Below are 16,106 nucleotides of genomic sequence, written 5' to 3'. Positions count from 1 at the left end.
GAATTCTGGTTCCATTGCTTGTTGTGTGACCTGGGACCAGTCACCAAGCCACTCTGATTTGTTTCCTCCTGGGGTAACAACCCCACCTCCCAGTGTTATGAGACTTACATGAGCTTGTGGCCGTGAAAATTCCTAGCTAGGCCTGGCACCTAGGAACTCCGTAAAGGCTTGCTCCTTCAGGAAGTAATCGTGATGCACCGCCATGTAGGGAGCATCTCAAGAGTACAACTCAGCAGGCCTGTCCAGAGCACTTGGTGTGTGAGCCCTGAGGATGCAAACAGCCACAAATAAGTTCAATCTGGAAAAGGCTTAGAGGATCACAAAATGCGCTGTGGGAACTTGGGGAAAGCAAGCTCAATTCTCACAAAGAGCTTGATGGACGGCCAAGTTGGGCCTTTAAGCGTAGGTTGGGTTGTGACAGAGCTAAGTAGGGTACCATGGGCACCGGAAACAGCACAAGCAGAGACCTGGGAGGCAGGCAGGAAGGGGGAGCCCTCACACTGAGCTCCCAGCACTGGGGGAGTGACAGGTGGTATATTCAGCACCCCGTGCACGCCTCTCCGGCGAGTGCAGCCATCTACCTGGCAAACCAGAGACAGAACACAGAGTGGTACAGGTGGACCATCCCAGAGGATCAGGGAGCTGGAGTGAGCGTGCCCTGGGAGGCATGGATATGCATCTTGTGAGCCCCTTCCCTGCCCCAAACAAGACCTCACGGTGATCAACCATCTCAAGTATCAGTTTAGCCTTGTGCACAGCCAAGGGCTGTGCCCCAACTGAAGGGCAATTCCAGGCACATGGGAGCTTGTCAGCTCTCTGTTCCTGCCCCAGGCGTGGTGCCAAGCATGCAGAGGGACAGTCAGAAAGGGGGCTGGAGGGAACCGTAAGGCCCCTTGGTGTTACCACTTCTTGAGGCCAGCCACCACAGAGGGCCCCTGAATGCTTGAAGGCCACCTCGAACACTGCTTCCTGTGACCTTCCTATGACTTCACATCCTCAGAGCCACCTAAAGCCCTTTGCCCTTTTATGAAGGGCAAGCCTTGTGCCTCTCTGTTCTGTCTTCAGACCAGAGCTCCGTGTGCAGAGGTGGCCATGGTGCTCCCTTTCCCCCACACATACACCCCAGTGCCCAACACACCTCACAGGCCAGGATGCAGTCACTCTGCTTTGTAAACCTAGCACTTTTGTAACTGCCCTTGGTTCACTCCAAACATCCAGCTTTCTTTTACAAAGTACTCCTAAAACTGGCTACTGTGATTAGGGGCTGGGCCAAGGTCAGCCTGAGACCAGTTTCTCAGCTAACGTATCTCAATAACCAGCCCATCCCTTTCCTGTGGTCTCTGCACTGACTGCCTGAGTCTGCCTGGGCCAGGGCGGGGGTGGGGGGCAGTAGGGTTGGTGGGGCAGCTCAGGACTGATGGGGGTGGTTGGCAGAGAAATGAGGCCCTGTGATCATCTTGCAGAGCCAAACAACCTCGATAACCAGCCCATCAAAGGGAGGGGCTGGGCTTTTTTCCAGGTCCTGTGGGGTCCTGGCTCTGGCTGCTTCATCTGCCTAGATAGTCTAGTGACCTCAGTCTCCTTCAGAACCTTCAGGACAGTGTGGCACCAAGCAGAGAACCTGATGCCATGTTCACCCCTGTCTGGGGCACAGGGACTAAGGGGGCCCTGAGGAGAAAAGTCGGCCTCTGGAAGCCAGAGGTTCGCTGAGCAACCCATAGCACCCAGAACCCTAGCCGACACAAAAGACAACAAAACAAGCCTTGTGGTGCCACTTTCTGGCTCTGATTTCTGGGCAGGAAGTGCATGCCCAGCCAGATGTGTCTGACCCTCACTTAGACTGGTCCTATTTCCCGCCAACTTCCCTGGCCCTCCACCCCAATATACAAGGCATTTCAAAGCTTTTGTCAACATTTCCCAGTTAGCTGGCAGCCCTAGAGTGTTCTAGTCCATTCTCATGCCAGGTCCCTCCCCAAAACCTAGGTTCCCTTTTACTGAGGTTTTGGGTAAAGGCCCAGTTGAGTCACATTGGAAATCCTCTAAGATCCTGCCAGCTAAAGACAAAGGTTAATGTGTTGTGACATGGGTACTCCCTCCCCAGCCCCAATTAGTTCACTTTATAAATCCGATATTGGGTTTGCTTAATAGTCACCCTTTTGTTTGGTACCTCAGAGGTTCCCAAGCTCCTTCACATCCAGAGTGTCCTTTCAACTCTAGGAAGAATATGCCGTGCCGTTGCACATCTTGGCCTGAGCTGCCCTTTCTTGCCCTGTCTTCGTAGCCCATATCTGCTCATCCCTCGGCATTCTGCAGAAGGCTTGCCTCCTTGGCTCACGGCACAGAGTTAGTCCCAACTTGCTTTGTACCACCCTATACTGGGTGAGGACTTTTACCATCACACTGCAGCTGTTCACAGTCAGCATTGTGCTGCTCAGTGTGTATCAACCAGCCCCCAGAGAAAAGCCCCGATTTGTAGCATTGGCCAATTCCCATGGTGCAAATACTCTCACTGCAGTTGATTTCAAGTTACCAAAGTGATGTCACTGATCATCAGGAAAAAGATGCACACATCTTTTGGAGATGAAGAGCCAGAGGGAGCCTGCTGCAGCATAAGAACCGCGTGCTTGGGAGGGCAGGGGCTCCGTCTTGCTCTTTGTACCCCCAGTGCCCAGCACACAGAAGGTGCTCAAGAGATGTTCGAAGGACCTCTGCCACCTGCAAAATAAGACCTTCTTACTCAATGATGTCCTCTCTTGCTCAAACTCCCTCTTGCTCCAAAGTCTTGCTCAAACTTTTCCCTAGAGCATAAGAAACATTCCAAAGTTCCTAGCCCTTTACAGACAGGCTTCAACGTACTTTAGGAGCATGAGACTGCCTGGAGACAAATCCTGACTCTGCCACTTAATGGCTATGTAACCTTGGGCAAGTTCTTTAATCTGTTTCCTTCTCTAAAAAGTGGAGGTAATTATGCTCACCTCATAGGGTTGTTACAAGGGATCAGTGAGGAATACATCTACAGCTTTTTGAACAGTGCCTAGAGTAAGTGCCACACTTACTACATTAGTTATTATCATCATCACTTTCTGTCTTCATCTTTTACTTCTGTCTTACCTGCCCACTCTCTCAGTGTCCCCTGCATAATTCACATGGATTTCCATCTCCTGACCTTGTCCAAGCCACTCCCACTGCTTGGAGTGTCCCACCCTCTCCTCTCCAGTGACCCAAACCCTGCCCATCCACAGTGGACACCATTCTCGCCCTCCACCACCCTCCCACTGAGCCCCTCCTCCTCTGGTCCTCCAGTGCCCTTCTGGTTGGCATCTCCATGTAGCTGAGAATCGGATCATCACATGTTCTGTTTATTCATATACTCTGTTAAGCACCTGCCACATTCCCAACCCAGGACAGGGCTCTGGGAAATCAAAGATAAACCCAAACATTCCCCCCCACTCCCCATGGGGAGTACAGTGGGATAGAGACAGGTAAACAAATTCCAATATCGTGGGCACTGCTAAGGCAGACCTGGACCACAAATAGGATGGCCAGCTGTAGCTACAACTCCCCAGTGTACACACCACTTTCCAGGGTACAAAGCACTTTGCTTCCTTTTTCTCACTTAATTCTCACAGCATGCTCTGCGAGAAGCAGCATGGGAGGGGCTTTGTTCAGAGACAAGGAAACTGAAGTACAGAGAGAGGAAGTGACTGTCCTGTGACCACACTGCGTGTAAGTACATGCCCGGCGCATAGTAGGCCCTGGGCTATTGAATTAAATGTCATTTCATTCAAGTTAAGTGGCCAAGTGGAGGCAAGAACCCAGTCCGAATCCTCCTTCAGGATTATTTCTACTCAACTGTGAGGGCAGGAACAGAATTGGGTTTCCAAGGGCCAGGACTCCAATCCAGGCTTTTCCACCAATATTCTAGGTGACCTCAGGCAAATCCCTTCACTGTCCTGGTCTGAAAGCTTTCTTGGCAAAATGCAGCAAGGTGAAGTTCAGCTCTACCAATAGCCATCTCTTCTAGCCAAAGCTGGATAGAAAAATGATCCTCCTAGCTCTGGAACTATGTGAGCAAAGACCACAAGTCCCCTGATGGGGCTGTCAAGGGGGCTTCAAGCATGGGACTGGCCCTGCGTGTCTTCTCCTAGCCTTTCATCCTGTGACATGATACTTGGTGATGGAGCTGTCCTGGGATTTTTGTACCTTCCAATGTGAAACAATGGACTCTACTAAATGCTGCTGGGGCTAAAACCACCAGGCAAAGTGAAGTCACTCAGATGGCATGTCACACCCTACTGGCACTCCCCTGAGTGAAGTCTGAAAGCTTTTGTGAGGGTGAGGCTCATTCCCCTGAAATGTGGTACCCCCACCTCCTTCGAAGAAGAAGTGGGTTAGACAGGCTGAGTGCCCATCATCACTCCCGAGCAGAGAGACAGGCTCCCTTACTGAGAGAACTATCAGAATGTGACAACCATTATCTATTTTTTGGCACAGGACCTGAGAGTGTTGTGCTAGAAGGAAACATAACTGACCATGAAAGGCAGAGAGGAAAGAACTGGCCTTCAGTCAAGCAGACCAGTCCAAATCTTGGCTGTGCCATGTGACCCTGGCAAGCACCATCATCTCTCTGTCTCAATGACTTCATCTACCAAGTGGGGATAAAAATACCTGTATTTACCTACCTGCTGGAGTGATTATAAGGACTAAGTGAGAAAATGCGTGGAATGTGCCTGGTTCCCTCCTCTTTCCTTTCTCTCTGCACATCTTGCTCTCCACACTGGATAGAACTCTATCTCTAGATAGGTCTCTAGAAGCAGGGACCACTTCTCACACCCCATATACACACCCTCATCCTTCAGCACACTGCCTCCAAGGGGAGCTCCTCAGTTCGTGTTTGTTGAATGAATGAGTGAACTCCACTGCTTTCTGCATGAGGAAACAGGTCCAGAGTGGTGGAGGGACTTGACCCAGTTACATTGCCAGGGAGGACCTCAGAACATCTGATTCCCAGCCCTCTCTCCATACAATACCTTGTGCATGCCATGTTCAGGAAAACCCTCTTTGCACACCAGATTCTTTCTTCTTTCAACCTCTTGGTTGGTGAGTGACAGCCTTGGAACCAGACCCCAGATCTGTTGGGCTCCAGAGCCATGAGCACATTTCACAAGGCCTATCAAAAGCTCAAGTGGGGTGTAAGCAACCTTTCAGATCTGTTTCTTAGCCATGGGTTTAGCTAGTACTGGAAGTGATGAGCCTCAGTTGGGATGATGCCTCACCACCCTACTTCCCTGCATAAATCTGACATTGAACAACGGCCAAAATCTGAGGCTGAAGGCCAAATGACCTTGCCAGCTCCCCTTCGGCAGATCCTTGTTGCCAAAAGCAAAGAAAAAGGACATACTCTCTTTCATCATTTCTAAGACATATTTTTTTTTCAAATTTTAGAATCCCTGAAACCAGAATGGGACCTGACAATAGAAAATATCTTGCAATTATAATTGGCAGCATTTATTCTTATGTGGTGGAACATAAAATAAATTTGTGTCTTGAAACTGTCTTAGATAAAGCAAGATCCAATCTGAGCTGCCCAGACCAGTGTCACTGCAGATCTGTGCGCTGTTTCTTTCCCCTGGGCTATTTGGAGCTTGGAGGCTCACTTTACTCTGAGCTCTGCCCCTGGCACCCTCCAACGGGGAAAGTGGCCAGGGCCACAAAGCTGGTCAGTGGCAAGGCTGGGTCAGCTTCCTGTGGGCTGGACCTGTCCTCCCCAACTCTCTCCCCAGTGCCCAGCTGGGCACTGGGCCCCCCACAGGGCCCCCTCATTCGATGCCAAGAAATACGATTGACAACAATAAGGGCTAATACAATGGAGCCAGCAACATTCCAAGTATTTTATTGTCATGAGTATTTTTAATCCTCACCAGAGCCCTGTGAGGTAGGAACAATTTTTTATCTCCATTTTATAGGTGAGTGTTATGGGATGAATGTATCTTCCCCAAATGCACATGTTGAAGTTGTAACCCCCAGTACCTAAAAATGTAACTGTATTTGGAGAGTCTTCGAAGAGGTAATAAAGTCAAATGAGGTCATTAGGGTGCACTCTAATCCAACATGACTTGTGTCTTTATAAGAAGAGGAAATTTGGACACAGATAGACACAGGAGGGAAGACCCAGTGAAGACCCAAAGGAGAAGTCTGCCACTTGCAAGTCAAGGAGGGAGGCCTCAGAAGAAGACGACCCTTGCCAACACCTTGACTTTGGACTTCTAACCTCCAGAACTATGAGAAAATACACTTTTGTTGTTTAAGCTACCCAGCCTGTGGTACTTTGTGAGGGCAGCCCTAGCTGACTAGTCCAGGGAGGAAGTGGAGGCACAGAGAAGTCAAACAACCAGAAGAGGCTGAAGGGGGTTTATAGGCAGTTGGCTCCACAACCCATGCTCTGAACCACCACCTCCACCACAGGGAACACCTCATGGCTCCAGCCTAGAGCAGTGCCACTCCCCAAGGCTGCCACTGCTTCTCAACCCCCCAGGCAGCCTGGCCAGCGTGGATGGGCTCCTAGTGACCCCTCTGACTCCGATTCCTCCAACTGAGTGTGGTGAGTAACACCAGCATGGGCCTGGGGCACAGATGAGAAGACAGACCGCAGTGGTGGGGTTGAGAACAGAAAATACACACACACACACACACCTTGTTTCCAGGGTTCTTGTCTACTAGAGTACTATTCTTCTGTCTCTTCACACTGCCTTGAAATTACACCATTATGCAAAGACAGTCGGATGCTCAACTCTGGTATGTATCCTGCCATTAAAAATCCAGTGCCAAGTAACAACTACCACTGGCCAGGCACCATCAGGAGTGTTACCTGTATGATCTCATTTAATCTTAACAACAGTCTGAGCGCTCATTAGCATAACACCCATTTACAAGTGAAGACACTGAGGCCCACAGAGATTAAATGGCCTAAAGGAATGCAGGCAGAAAGTGGCAGAGCTAAGATTTGAGACCAAGTCTATCTGACGCAGAGGCTCAGAGCCACCAAGTCACATAACTCCAGGGGATTCTACTCACCTGGAAGAAGAGAACACAATGTGACTACTGCTCCTTGGGGTTGTGCAGCCCCCAGCCCTGTAAGCCTCCCCTGTTCCCACCCTCCTCCTGTTTCTAATCTAAGGATGTAGATACCATTTCCTGAGGCCTGGGGGCACAGATCTTAGCCTGTTTTCCTGGCTGACAGTACCCACTGGGGAAGACTGGCAAGGAAACAAATGATTTCTACTCAGTGAGATTCCTGCTCTGTTAGAAAGGCAGAGAGGAGAGGGGTGAGGGAGAGCCATGAGAACCAGGGACCGCACTGGGAGAGGAAACAGGACAAAATGCCTCACCAAGGAGGACCTCCTTGTGATGGGTATTGAAGGATGAGTAGAAGTTTCATAGGCAGACAAGGCAAGGAAGGGCATTTTAGCCATGAACAACATCATGTGCAAATAATAACAACAATAATAATAGCTAATGTTGATTAAGCATGCATTAGGTATCAGGCACAGTGCTAGGCACTGTACTTGCATTATCTCATTCAGTCCTCACAACAACCTATGCAATAGATACTACAACTGAAGTTCAGAGAGGTTGATTAACCTGCTCCAAGTCACACAGCCGGGATGTGGTAGGACCAGGATTCCAACCCTGATCTGCTGTCTCAAAAGCCTGTGTTCTCATCACTGCTATATTTTTGTATTTGTACAGAAGCCTGGAGTTGAGAGTTAATAAAAGAACTTTAATGTTTCCTTAGTAATTTCTCTGATTTTTCCAACTGTGATTAATGGTGATCAGCTCTTTCTCTGGCCTTTTCTGACCAGATGGTGGGGGCGCTTTCACATCCAGGGACACAGTGGACTCAAATTTGGCTGGGAGATGGGGCAGGATGGGGCAGTGAGATAGGGTAGAGCTTGTTTGTTTGGAAGCTTCTAGGGCCTTGTGAAATGTTCAATATTTTTTTCTTTGCCTTAAAGAAAATCCAAACAAACTAGAAAACATTTCCTCTCTAAAGGCCCCACCATTTTAAAAAAAAGGAGGAAGATTCATTTAGCGAATTCCATCCAAGTTGATTTGGTGCCCTGTTGGCCAGAGGCCCCAGCTCAAGTTTTGAGTGTTTTGTTCTGCTGTTTTTGAGGACTGGGTCAGCAAAATACAACCCAGGATTGTTTGTCTATTTTTCCCTGTTGCCTCGTGACTCCCAGACAAGATTTGCCAAAACTCACTCTCCCACCAGCACTCTCAAAGAGGTCATTTTTGGGGTGAAATGTAAGACAGAATTAAGAAAGGTTCAAAGATGCAGGAAGGCTTTTCCATACACAGACAGGGTGGTTGTGTATTAGAGGGGGCAGGGCTGGGAGTCAGGAGTCCTGGGGGCTAGCCTTGGCTCTTTCTCTCACTTGTTTTGTGATGTGAACAAGTCCCTCGGCCTCTCTGGACTTGTTTCCTTGTGTGTGAAATAATGGGGTCAGTTACTCATTCAACAAACACAAAGGACCTGCCACATACAGGCACTATGCCGAGGGTTGGGGATACCAAGGCATGAGATGGGGTCCCTGATTCAGGAGAGCTCCCAGTGCAGGGCTGGGAGTAACTAGTAAAGGGAACAAAAAGGAAAGAGGGGCAGCCTCCCTCCCTGGCTGGAGAGGCAGGTGGGGTCAGGGACACAATATCTGGGCTGGACATTAAAGGGCAGGTAGAGCTTGCTAGAGCCAGAAACTGGGGAAAGGTATTCCGGCAGAGCCCAGGCTGGGTGCCTGGAAAGAGCAAGGCCACCTCTGAAACAGAGGCACTAGATGGGAAGGAAGGTGGGGGCTGGGAATGGTTGAGGGTCTAGGCAGACTACCTGACTTCAAATCCTGGCTCTACCACGTGCTGGCTATGTGACCTTCAGCAAAGTATTTCTCACCTCTGAGCCTAATTTCCTCATCAAACAACTAGGGATAATTACACTCACCTGATAGAGTTCTGTAAGATCAGAGGAGTCAATGCACATAAACACTTAGAACAGCACCTAACACCTGTTAAAACACTCAATGCAGGATAATTATCAATATTGCTGTTATTCTATGCAGACAGTTGAGGCTAGGGACTAGGTAGAGTCTAGGCTCAGGAAATAAACTAAAATGTACCCTGGAACCAGACTATGAAGGGTTTTGTGTGGGGTAGTTTCGTTCAATTCAATCACTGAGTGTTTCCCATGTATTCGGCACTGGGGATATGGTGCTAAGCCAGAGACACGCCCTGCCTCTAAGTCATTGCCACAGAGAAGGGCTGCTAGGGGGTGTCAAGAGGGGGAAGCAGCAGAGGTTAAATGCAGTAGAGGCAATCCATGAAGGCATGTGCCTTTCACCATCATGCAACCTTTACATAACAGAAAAGGGGCCTGCCCTCATGGAGCCTGACTTCAAATGTGGATAGGTACCCCCTCTTATAATTCCACATGGCACAGCTGTGACCACACACAGGCAGTGAAGACTTGCCCTAGGGCTCAGGGGATGGCAACATGGAAATAAACATTAAGGACAACAAGAGTTAGATCACCTTCAGGTCAGGTCTACTCCTCTTTGGCTTGGAACACCCGATGGGAGGCTTCACTCTGTGTGTGCATCAGAGGCCACCAAAGGTCTTATTCAGCCTATGCAGATGGCTCTGAGACCCAACCCCCAGAAAGAAACCCAGAGAGACAGCTGGTCTTTCACCTGCCTGTCTCAAGCATATCTTTCACACTGATTTTTTTCTCTGGAACTTAATTGTTCTCTCACAATTGTCACAAAGGATCATCACCCCCTCAAAAAGAGACTTGTCCTCCCACAAGGATATCCTTACCCTATGACTTCAGGATATCCAGTCCCTTAGGAAAATAGACAATAAACTGACTATAGTAGAGGCTGTGATTTGCTCCGCAGTATCTATTTCTCCCTACTTTTCTGTAATAAGAAATGAATTTTAGCCAGGCACTTGTCCACCCAAAAGAAAGACCATATTTCCCAGCCTCCCTTGCAGCTAGGTATGGCCATATGACTAAAATGTGACCAACAGGATGTGAGAAGTGGTGTGGGTTACTTCTGAGGCATGTCCCTCAGTTGAGGGAGTGGGCCCCTCTTTGCCCCTCCCTTCCATATACTGGCTGGAATAGCAGACACGTGGCAGGAGTAGCCATCATGGACCATGACGCGAAGGCCATATGCTGTGGATGGTGGAGCCACAATAGAGAAGGAACCTGGGCCACTGACATCACAGAGTGCTCTATCAGTCCGGGACTGATGACTTTCATGATTCTATGTAAGAATGTCAGCCTTATCAGCCCATTTTTGTTTTACATGTAACCAAACCTAATAAAAAAATACTCCCACTCTATCTATACAAGAGAAACTCACATATAAGTTTCAGTAGAGGGATTGTTTCAGTACACCAAGCCAAGCTGAAGTTGATCTCACTGCCCCAAGCCTGGTCCAGTGAGCCTACAGGGAGCTCTGATGTCCCGCAGTCCCCTCACCCCTGGGTTGTTTCAGCTCTGCCAGAAACAAAAGCTTTGTCTGAACCCCAGTTTCCTTGCCTGGGTACAGAAGACTGTCTAGCTCTGTCAGTCCTTCTGTCTACACTCTGGCCTCTGGAGCCATCTCTCCAGTCATAGCTTGAGACTCTGCTTCCTAAGGACAACTTCCCTGGAACAAAGATGTGTCTTGCCACCTGCTATGATATGGGCATTGCAAGCGAGGTATTTTCAGTACAAATCGGGGAAGCTCTTTGACATGGCTTGCTGAAGTGTTGCCTAAGGAGTCCAAGCTCTCCTGGCAAATCTGACATTAGGTAGTTACAGCCTCTGTTGCCTGCATTTTCCCACATATTAAATAGGCAGATAACTGGGAACCTCACATTGATCCTCATCTGTCCCCTAGCTTACATTCAGGATTTATGGAATCATGGTGTTCATCTGATAGAGGAAGACGCTTCCCATAGATATGTGGTGCATGCTGGTTCCATCTGGGAATTTTCAGTGTTCATGAACTTCACAGGAAGGGGCATAAGATGCTAAAGGTTCATGGGGTAAGATGCAATAACAATCATCTCCAAAGGGGCTGGGGCAGGGGGAAACATTAGCAAGCTCTGGTCTCCATTTTCCTTACAACATGCTTATCATAAGATATGGGTTGTCATAACAATGAAGGGCTGGCTGTTGGGCACTGGAAGAAGACTGTGTCATGGTGCAATGGAAGATAAAATATTGGAGACATAGACAGTTTGATGGAAATATACCTCACTGAGCTCAGTGCAAAATCCAGAGCTTGTTCCTATGATGTCACTAAGTATCATGAGCCCACTCTAATACCTGGTGCTTCCTCATTTATCCTCAGGACCCCCAGGGGTCAAGTCCTTTCAAAAGGGGCTCTTAATGAGGGAAAACATTTCCACTGCGACGCCTACAACTGCACCCAGCCCCGTGCTCTAATTTGGACCCCAGATGCCAGTGCCACTGTAGGTCCCATTCAAGTGAGGACTAGTATATTCCACAGCATAATTTTCCTGTCTGTACTCTGCCCTCCCCTCCACGCTGCCTTACAAATGAGTCCTCGGCATGTCTCCTGGTCAGGCCCAGGAAGCTATAAGTACATATGAACTTCCCCCATTCTCTTTATTCATTCCAGTGTGCCAAAGCTTCCCAATTCTTTAAGATCTAGTTCAAATGGCCCCTCCTCCAGGAAGCTTTCTTTAGTTCACCCCCTAAGCGCCTATTGCTATTATTAACAATAATAATAATAGCTCATTAAGCCCTTACAAAGAGCCAGGCACCATGCTGTTATTTACAAACCTAATCATTCAATCAAATCCTCTCCATGACCTCATGCGATAAGTGTTACTATGTCAGTTCTCTAGATGGGAAACGGAGGCTGAGAGAGATGAAGTGCTGTGCCCAAGGTCAGAGAGCTAGTCAGTGACTGAGTTAGGATTTGAGCCCAGGTGTATCTTCTAATAATCATCGTGTGTGGTGTACTCTCTCTCACACTCACTTCGTGGAACTGCCCTGGCTCTTTACCTACAAGTGTACCCTCTCTTAGGATATGATCATTTCCTGATCCACTCTGGCTTTGGCTGCCTCTGATTCTGGGATCCGTAGAGGGAGCAGTGAAGGGGATACAGGGTCTTTTTCGTGGCTCTCTAGGAAGCACGATCAGTGCTTCTGTGGTTGGTTTCATTTCTAAAAGAGTGCCTCCCTCTCCCCGCCCCCCAACCTCAGCCCTTTATGCAGGGTGCAGCTTTAGAATTCCTGGACTCAGCTTCTGAATATCGATTGTGTGCAGGAGCAAGTCAGCAATTTGTGGTTTCCCGACAATGGCTCTGTGTTTCTATAATAGAACTGGGCTTGTTTGCATTTCTCTCATAGGCAGGGCACAGGCCTGGGCTCTCGCCTGTCCTTTTGCCTGGTGACCTGGAGTTATTCTGTCATCTGCCCCAACCCTTCAGAGTGGTGAACACAGCACAAGGCAGAAGGCTGAGCTCTGCTCTCAGAAAGCTAAAACCCAAACAAATCTGCAGCTCTTGCCCAGAGAAGGGATTGTTATGATGCCTGGTCTTTTAAATAGGTATTTCGGTACTTTAAAAGAAAAAAAAGTGGGTTTAAATCCAGGATGGCCATGTTGATAAGGGAGTAGGGAAGCAAGCACCTCTTACACTGTTGCTGGGATATAAACTAATGTGATTTTTTTTTGAAGGACTAGTTAGTACTGTTTATTGACATTCCGAATGTGCAAACCCTTTAATGCAGCACTGCCAGCTCTAAAAATTTATCTTAACAGATGCTCTTGTACATTACTCTTTGTACGTATATATCTATATATATATAAAAAGATATATACGTACAAAGATGTTTATTCTTTTATTATTTATAACAGCAAAAAAATGTTAGGAATCTAAATGACCATCAGTCGGGGACTTTTTAAATAAATAACTGTTTAACCGCACGATGGAACATTTTGTAGCCATTTTTTAAAAGAAGTACATTTGGGGGCACCTGGGTGGCTCAGTGGGTTAAGTGTTCAACTCTTTATCTCAGGATTGTGAGTTCAAGCCCTGCACTGGGCTCCATGCTGGGCGTGAAGCCTACTTTAAAAAAAATAAAATTAAAAAAATAACATAGAGTAAGTACATTTGTATGTGAAGAAATGGAACATTCTCCAAAATACACTGTTAAATTAAAACAGCAAGATTCTTGGCAGGGGCAGAGAGATAGTGGGGAAACTGAATGTGAAAAGGTGTGTGTGTGTGTGTGTGTGTGTGTATGTGTGTGTGTGCGCGCGCACACATGCATGTGTGTCTACACATATAGAACAAAATCCAGGAAAGTCATTAGGAAATTATCAACATTGATTACTTCTGAGTAAAAGGCCTGACCTTCTGGAGTAGGAGGGAAACTAACTTTTCAGTGACTACCAATTTGAATTGGTTTAACTTTTTTCCCAATGTACTTAATTACTTTTACTTAAAAAGCATCCAGGTTGGAAAAATGTATTCTTACCCCAACCGAATCCTGCTCTTCTAAACTGTTGCCAAGTCATTCTCACTTACTCCCATAAACTGAGCTGCTCTAAGCGCTCTCGACCCCCTGTGGCTACAAAAGATCCACTTCCAGTACCCACCCTTAACCCATGAATTCCTTCAGCTTCTGTTCTCTGCCCATGAGGCCCTGGGCCCAGCCCCCTCCCTCCTGCTGCTGGATGGCCTGGAGGAGTCCCTCATGGAAGACTGGGGGCCCCAGGGAGTGGCCTACGTGGCTGCCGTGCTTCTAGACACAGCTGCCCACTTCAGCCACTAGATTGGACCTGGCCAGGGCTGTGGGCTCATTGTGGCCCTCCAGATCCAGGAGGAGGGAGACAGTGGGGATGCCCTGCAGCTGTCGCTGCTCCAGCAGTATTTCCCTGCCCAGTGCTGGCTGCAGGTGGCTACCCCAGACCCAGGACGGCGCTGCCTCAGGCCTGCCTGGATCCAGGTGGGCTGGGCCCTAGAGCACAGTGGTGAGTGGCTTTCCAACCAGATGGAGAGATGACAATCACCCTATGGCCTACCCAGGCTGGTAACCCCAGCTCAGACAGTGTGACAACCTCTCTATGCCTCAGTTTCCCATGGCTGGAACACTTACTTCAGGCACATGTGCAGGTTCAAAGACCTAAAGAATATAAAGTGCTTTCTCTCTTTTGAAAAATAGCATTATCATGAACCTATTATGCCCAAGCAACGTATTGTTTTTGCTCTTTTGAACTTCATAAAAAGTTTTATGATAAATGTAATCATCTGAAACTTCCTTCTTCTCACACTCAATATTATTAAGATTAGTCCAGGGGCACTTGGGTGGCTCAATGGGTTAAGCATCTGACTTCAGCTCAGGTCATGATCTCTGGGTCCTGGGATGAAGCCCCAGGTCGGACTCCCCACTCAGGAGGGAGTCTGCTTGTCCCTCTACCTCTGCCCCCACCCATGCTCTTTCTCTGTCAAATTTCTAAATCAAATTTTTTTAAAAAGCAGCACCAGGGTGGCTCAGTTGGCTAAGCATCTGCCTTCAGCTCAGGTCATAATCCCAGGGTCCTGGAATCAAGCCCTACATCGGGCTCCCTGCTCAGTGGGGAGCCTGCTTCTCCCTCTCCCTCTGCTGCTCCCCCTGCTTATGCTCTCTCTCTCTCTCTCTGTCAAATAAATAAATAAAATCTTTAAAAATAAAAAATAAATAAAAAAAGATTAGGCCGCATCTTTTTTAGTTCATTCCTTTTTCCCTACTGCATATAATTCCATGTGTGACTATACCCCAATTTATTCATCAAACTGGCTTATTTACTATGAACATTTTTTTTAAGACTTTATTTACTTGAGAGCGCAAGACAGAGAGAGAGAGGAAGAGCATGAGTGGGGGAGAGGCAGAGGGAGATGGAAAAGCAGACTCCCTGCTGAGCAGGGAGCCCAACTCAGGGAGCCAAAGGCAGATGCTTAACCTACTGAGCCACCCAGGCGCCCCCTGCTATGAACATCCTTGCACACATGTCCTGGTTCATGTGTATGAGGGTTTTTAGAGTATATACTAGAGGCGGAATTGGTAGAGCAGAAGGTCTACATATGTTCATCTTTCCTTGGTTATGTCAAACTTTTAAAAAGTGGTTAAAACCAGAACTCCCAATGAGTCACCTGATGACATTGGTCATATCAGAGTACTTTCTTAGAACAGGGCCTGATTCAGAATAAAGCCTTACAAATTAAAACAAAAAAACAAACCAAAAAAAACCACAAAAAACCGAGCTACTACTGCATCAAGCACAATGCTCTTACTTTATGTATATTTTCATGTGTAAGGTAAGTAAGGATCAGTATCTCAATTTGTAGCTGAGAAAACTTGGAAATTAAGCAAATTCCTGTGATGGTTAGTTTTATGTACTGATTTGGCTATTCTATAGTACCCAGTTATTTAATAAAACATGAAATCAAATCTAAGTGTTGCTGTCAGGTTATTTTGTAAATGTGGTTAATACCTACAATCAGTTGACTTTTAGATAATGGAGACTATCCTCAAAATCTGGATAGGACTCATCCAATCAGTAAAAATGCCTTAAGAGCAAAATTGAGGTTTCCTGGAGGAGGAAGAAATCCACCTCTGGCCTGCTGCTTCAGCTCCTACTTAAGAATTTCCAGCCTTCTGGCCTGCCCTAGGATTCCAGCCTTGCCAGCACCCATAATCCCAAAAGGCAATTCTTTGCAATAAATCAATCTCTCCCCCACCTTCCCTTCCCCTCCCCTCCCTATCCCCCCTTATATGAACACATATTCTCCTACAGATTCTGTTTCTCTGGTAGAACCCTGACTGATAACCTTCCTGAGATCACAGGGCTAATAAATGACACAGATGGGGTTTGAATCTATGTCCATCTGTCTTCAGAGTATTTGTCACCCCACCAGATGCCAGAGCAAGCTTAACAAAACACAGATGGGTTCATGTGACCAGCCCATGGGAAGGAGTCCTTTCATTGATTCCATCACCTACAGGATAAAATTAAAATACCTAGCATGACTGTGTCAAAGCTCTTTTC

The 16,106-nt window shown here is 47.5% G+C and overlaps 1 pseudogene; it reads left to right on the top strand.

Moving 5' to 3' along the window:
• The first annotated feature begins 437 nt into the window (after positions 1-437).
• Positions 438-14,235, top strand: LOC112840744 (ATPase SWSAP1 pseudogene; annotated as a pseudogene).
• Positions 14,236-16,106: the final 1,871 nt, after the last annotated feature.

Source organism: Callorhinus ursinus, unplaced genomic scaffold, assembly GCF_003265705.2.
Source record: "Callorhinus ursinus isolate GAN/ISIS: 27379988/994484 unplaced genomic scaffold, GSC_fseal_2.0 scaffold35, whole genome shotgun sequence".
Classification (NCBI taxonomy): Eukaryota; Metazoa; Chordata; class Mammalia; order Carnivora; family Otariidae; genus Callorhinus; species Callorhinus ursinus.
The sequence above is the reverse complement of the archived record's forward strand: the minus strand, read 5'-3'. Positions and strand labels throughout refer to the sequence as shown.